The 6,255-nt window shown below is 52.5% G+C and overlaps 1 long non-coding RNA gene across 2 annotated transcripts; it reads right to left on the bottom strand.

The window, feature by feature from the left end:
• Positions 1–526: 526 nt before the first annotated feature.
• On the bottom strand, positions 527–3,725 carry LOC144335620 (uncharacterized). 2 transcript variants are annotated; one of them, XR_013406571.1, is made up of 3 exons: positions 3,603–3,725; positions 2,484–2,615; positions 527–1,595 (listed from the first exon to the last, which is right to left on the bottom strand). It is a non-coding gene; the product is annotated as an uncharacterized LOC144335620 (long non-coding RNA). The 2 variants fall into 2 exon arrangements; XR_013406570.1 differs by having other exon boundaries at positions 527–2,141.
• Positions 3,726–6,255: the final 2,530 nt, after the last annotated feature.

Raw genomic sequence — 6,255 nt, forward strand, 5'->3', positions numbered from 1 at the left:
GGCTTGGGGATATCAAGGACACAGAGCCAGGCCTTAGTCTCAGGCCTCTGACTCAGTGTCTGCTGCGCATCTCATTTCCTCCACCCTTCCACCTCTCCACCCCAAACTCTCCATGTCAATTCCCACAGTCCCTTCATGGGCCGAGCTCCCACAGTCTAAATGGGACTTGAGTTCTTTTTTTCCATTTCGTAGTTGAGAAGCAGACTCCAGAGTGGAGGTGGGGCTGGGGGTATTTTTTTGTTTCTAAACCAGGAAACAGCTTGTTGACTTACTTGATTCTGTCTACCACACCCACCAACATGAATGGAGGTCCAGTGAGAAGTATATGTTTACAAATATTTTCAATCATTTTGCTTTATCAGTAGCATCCCCCTCCCTTATTAAAACATGAAAGATCTGAATCAAGACCTCTTGTTTCTGATGCCATAATTTGGTTGTCCTTGGACATAGTCTGAATAGACCCCCTTATGACCTGAAGCTCCTTGGTGTCTCTAGGGCCCAATGTACCTATGAAAATTCATATCCCGGCCGGGCGCGGTGGCTCAAGCCTGTAATCCCAGCACTTTGGGAGGCCGAGACGGGCGGATCACGAGGTCAGGAGATCGAGACCATCCTGGCTAACACGGTGAAACCCTGTCTCTACTAAAAATACAAAAAATTAGCCGGGCGAGGTGGCGGGCGCCTGGCTCGGGAGGCTGAGCAGGAGAATGGCGTGAACCCGGGAGGCGGAGCTTGCAGTGAGCTGAGATCCGGCCATTGCACTCCAGCCTGGGCGGCAGAGCGAGACTCCGTCTCAAAAAAAAAAAAAAAAAAAAAAAATTCATATCCCTCACCACCTAGTTGAGAAACTTATATTTATTAATGGAGAAATGCACAGTAGCTATATTCATATCTAAAGGAAAGACTGGGCTTCTATTGAGAGAAGAAAAGCCAACTGTTGGATAGCACATTCCCTTCTGGTTCTCCATTTCCCAGCAGATTTGCTGATCATTGAAACGTTTCTCAATCGCTCTGTTGAAAGGGAAAGGACCGGAGAAGGAAAGAGGAATCGTTTATTGGACTCAGAGCCAACTCACCGGTTCTTTTTTTTTTTTTTCTTAGCCTTTTCTTTTGTTCTGCTTCTAGGGGCCCTAAAGGAAAATACCATTCAACAGAAGGGGCCGTGGAAACTGTAGGTGGAGGGCATGATTGGAAATCTCCTCCATTCCCCCATACCTGAAGTGGGTAGTTATAGGGCAGGTGGGGATTCCGCAGGAGCGAGCGAGGAATGCGTGCGTGAGGCTGGCTTGGAGGTCCTGTTGGAGAAGGCGCGGTCGGGAAGGTTCTTCTTAGCGAATTTGCCTGGAATTGGAGTAGGACGCACAGAGAGGAAAATCCTTGCGCCCCACAGCCCAGTCCGGAGTCCTTGAGCCCCGCTCTCCTTGGCGGAAAAAGATCCTGGGTCGACGAGAAAAGTGCTCCCAGCCGCTGAGTCTCGCAGGCGGGGCCCAGGCACCCAGGCTCCAGCCCAGAGCCCGAACCCGCACCGCGGCCACGTGCAACGCAGGGCCAAAGGGCCTTCGCCCCAGCTGGGGCAGAGAGAAATCCACCGGAGGCTGGAAGAAGCAGGACCGGGGTCTCAGCAGAAATGCTCAGGGCAGGGCGAGACCAGCCCGTTCCTTCTCGCCCTTCTGCTCGCTTCGCCCAAGCGGCTCCAGCTCTGAAGCCCCAAAGCCTCAGAGGTGAATTCGGTTCCAGAATGAGCGTGGAATCGGATTCCTCCGGTTCCTGCGTGTACACGACATTGTTAATGTAGCGCGTGTGATGTGCCAAGCACTGGGGCAAAGCGCTTTTACAAGCTTTATTATCCCCAAAACCACTTCCTGAGGGGGATACCAGCCCCATTTACAGATAAGGAAACTGAACCCGAGAGATAGTGTAAACCCAGTATGTGTCCCGAGCAAGACTGGATGAGGCCGGTGGCTCCACGGCCACGCGGGACCTCTGTAGCCCTTCCCCGACCACAGTAGTTTGAACTTGAACTGCAGAAACGAAATTCTAGTGTGGAGATCAGTGTGAAGCCACGGAGGGGAACAGCGCTTCGGGTTCCAGCGTGGTCACCTTCATTCCGTCACTGTTCCCATTAGGACTCCAGAGGAAGACTGGCAGGGAATAGTGGTTACTCCAATTTTACAGTGTAGGAAACGGGTTTACTATGTCCAGGTCATAGCTACTCCAGAGACAAGATCCCATCCCGGGAAGGTCTTCTGATGTCCCAAACCCAGGAAGAGCTTCAGCCAGGGCATTCATCCTGAATTTTTCATGTGCCACCTAAGTGGGGTGCTGAAACAGGCCCTGAGGAGTGTTGCTGCCACCGCGCCTGGCCCTCCTCAGAGCCCTTAGGTCTCCTGGTGTGGAGGACCACCAGGTGAACCACGAAAGGGAACTGAGCTCTCCCTTCTTCCCTTCCTCCCTTCCTTCTTTCCTTCCTTCCTTCTGCTCACCTGCTGTGGAGAAGAGTGGGCTTAGGTTTGATTCAATTCCCAGTCATCCTGGTCACTGGGCTGAGACGGGCAGAGGTCAAGTGTCCGAAGGTTTTTCTCTGGGACACGCACTGTTTGGCCTTGGCAAAAATCCTAGAGGAAGATGAGGCAGGCAGGACATTATTTTGGTCACTAAGCACGGGGCTCTGCAGCGCTGGGCTCGCCACTGCATTGATTTAATTCCAGCATCAACTCTGCAGTTATTTTACCTATAAGGAGACTGTGCTCTGGGAGATGAAGACCGTTCCTCCGGCCTGAAGCTGCTGGGGAATAGGACTGGGGTCTAAGCTGGGTCTATGTAACCTCATAGCTTTGCCCTGTCCTGCTGTGCCTTGCCAGTGGCCCAAGAATGGAAATAGGAGTCAAAACAACCTCCCTCCACACCATCAACATTAAAAATGACAGCCATGAGATTCTTTCTTCTCTTCTTTTTGACGAGAGTCTCGCTGTATTGCCTAGGCTAGAACTCCTGGCCTCAATCGATGCTCCCACTTCCATCTACCAAAACGTCAGGATTACAGGCATAAGTAACCAAGCTCAGCCCTGTAACCATTTTCTTAAAGTTCAGTGACAAAGTCCCTCTCCAAGGAGTATGATTTCCACTCTTGTGCTAGGGAAAGTTGACAGTATGTGCCCGTAACCCTTCACAGATGCCCGCTCTCCCTTCAGAGACACAACCTTCAGGTGATTCTTAACAAACGGGATTCTGGAAGCTGTGCCCTCCAGCTTCCCCCGCCACCCAGCCCTTCCAGCTTCGTCGTCATTTCCATAGTCGCATTCCCCAGGCCCGCGTGAGCCGTTCTTTAGCCTGAGAGAAACCACGCCCCATGTGACTGATGCTCCTGCTTTGGTCTCAAGCAGGCAGCCTAGCTGCCGGATCGGAAGGCCGCCCTGGTTTTCTGGCAGGAGAGAGGATTTCAGAACGTCTCCTCCGCTCAGAATCCCTCCCTTCTCCGTCCGTCTCCCTGCCGCCCCCTCCCTCTCCCTGCCGCCCCCTCCCTCTCCCTGCCGCCCCCTCCCTCTCCCTGCCGCCCCCTGTTTTCTAGTCCCACCAGTTTCCAAAGCGCAGAGGATGTTTACCCTGCGGAGCGAGGCCTGGACGGCCTGAGGTCACAAGCCTGATTCACCGCAGGGAGGCCCCCGAGCCTGCCCCCACCCGGTGTCCCCGGCTCTGCCAGGGCGAGGAGATCACGCTTGGAAACCCCACCCTGCCGGGCCAAGAAACGCCCCCGCCACTCCCCAGCCTCCCAGGCATCCCTACTGCGCCCAGGCCCTTCCTCCCAAAGGCGCTCGCCAGGCCCAGATGCGCGAAACCGTGGGAGAACCCGGAGGGAGCCCTGGGCGCTCTTCCACCCCGCCCCATAACTGCCCCTCGCTGCCAAAGATTGAGGGTCGGGGCGGAAGAGAGGGTAATGCGCTCCATTTCACCTCCGAGTCATTTTAAGACTCTCGTGAACCAGGCTGGGGCATTCCCTGACGAATGACTAGAGGTTTCCGGTTTATCCCCAAACCGGACTGAGAGACTCTCCTTCAGGCTTGGAGACGGGTGCTGGAGGCAGAGACAACTTGCTCTGTTTCACCAGCCAGTAGATAGGAGTTCAGGGGATTTCCAAGGGAATCTCAGGATGAAGGGACGTTTGTCTTCTCACTGTGTCCTCTAAGGATGTTCCCCTTCCCTTCAGAACCCTGAGGGGGTTAATGTTTCACCAGTCACTCCCTTCCTCCCTTTCCTCTCACCTGGGGGCTCCAAGATGCACCCCAGTCCCTAATCCAGCCACTACCTTGTCCCAGGTTGGGTCAGTGGAGCGGGCTGTCCCCCAAGCAGTCCCTCTTCATCCGCACCGTCCCAGCCCCCGCTGGCGACTGCCTGAGCTTGTCGCCTCGGCCCCCACCTGACCCCGACGCACTGATAAGACCTCAGACAGCCAAACATCGTTAACTTCTTTGCCTTTCTAGACTTCTCAGCCTGTCCTTTTCCCGACCCCAGGCTGCGGGGTCGCCTGGAGGTGCGTCTGTGCTTTCCTAGGCAGTGGACTCCACCACACCACCGTTGTCTTTCACCATACACTCCTCCACCCCAGCCCCCATCCCTCCTTTAAGCTTCTTGACTGCAGCAAACTTTCTGTGACACCCAGGTGGTCTAACTGTGTCCTCTCACCCTCTACTGCTCCACACCCAGGTGGTCTAACAGTGACCTCTCACCCTCTACTCCAACACGACTTGCTTGCCTGCCTAGACAGTGACTGCCTCAGAAGAGTTCCAGGAAACAGTAAAACTAAAGAGAAAGAAAGGGGAAAGTGATGTCAGGTGCAGTGGCACCCACCAGGGAGGGTAGAAGGTCAACATGATTTCAGAAATTGAAGCTTAAAATCCTTCCCCCCTCTCCCCTGAATATGAGGGGAAGAGGGAAGAATTGAGTTGTCCACTCAGACTGTTAATATTAAAACATATTCTCATCTTCTTATTTCCCTTTGCTTTTAAAGATCTTGCCCACAAATGGGATCAGACTGATAGGAGACAGCATCTTCAGTGAAACAACCAGTTGATGTGAAGCATCAGGATGATTTTGGCTTCCCCCTGGTATCACGGAGTGTAGACAAAGCCTGTGTGAGTTAAGGCTCCAGGTTCGCAGACTATCTGTCCAGGGTGGAGGGAGCTGCCATTATAAATCCGGTCTTTCTTGCTGCAGCTGCTTGCTTCGGGCACCCCCACTGCCACCACCGTGCAACACTAACTCCACCCTTAGATTCTTCCCCAGCTCTTTCCCCGACACTCTGGAAGACAAGCTGTGGACAGAGAGGCAGAGTGGAAGCATGGGGAATGGCATCCATGCACATCTGAGGGCACTGGCACCTGCAAGGGAGGGCAGAAATGTGTGTGTTGTAGGGATGGGAGCTTTTCTTTCCTGGAAGGACCACCTCCCTTTCTAGACAGGAGCAGACATCTTAAGCACAAGTGTTCAGTTTACACTAACTCGCGCAATTGTTTGGACAAACCTTTTTTTCACCTGAAATAACCTGATAATGGGACCAAAAAGTTAAATGTTGTTTGGTCAGAAATCAGATAAGAAAGCCCTTCGGGCCACACCTGGCAGAGGACTTTTGGCAAAATAATTATAATAATTCATTATCTGAATAAATCATTATCTGAATAATTGTTTGTTTGTTTGTTTGTTTGTTTGTTTTTGAGACAGTCTCCCCATGTCATATAGCCTGGAGTGCAGTGGCTATTCACAAATGTGATCATAGCTCTCTGCAGCCTCCACCTCCTGGGCTTAAGCAATCCTCCCACCTCAGCCTCCCAAGTAGCTGGGACTACAGGCAAGTGCCACCACCCCAGCTAATAATTTTTGCTTTGTTGGCCAGGCTTGTCTCTAACTCCTGGCTTCAAGTGATCCTTCAGCCTCAGCCTCCCAAAGTGCTAGGATTACAGGCGTGAACCACCGCACCAGGCCAAAAATGATTTTTAAATAAAAACTTAAAAATTTAATTTACCAAATCCTGTACTCCGCGTCCAATAATTCTGAGGGGGTAAAACTTATTAACAAACCCTTGGGGGAAAGTCTATCTCTATTTCAAACTTTAAACGCTGCGGTGAGGCGTTTGAGGCTGACTGAAGCCCCTTCCACCTTGGAATCTGCTGGCAAGTTCCTAACACACAGAGCATGATCAGGAAATGGGAGTGATTTCCTCTCCTGGATTAGGTAGACCAGGCTCGGGGCCATGGGACTCTG

Source organism: Macaca mulatta, chromosome 16, assembly GCF_049350105.2.
Source record: "Macaca mulatta isolate MMU2019108-1 chromosome 16, T2T-MMU8v2.0, whole genome shotgun sequence".
Classification (NCBI taxonomy): Eukaryota; Metazoa; Chordata; class Mammalia; order Primates; family Cercopithecidae; genus Macaca; species Macaca mulatta.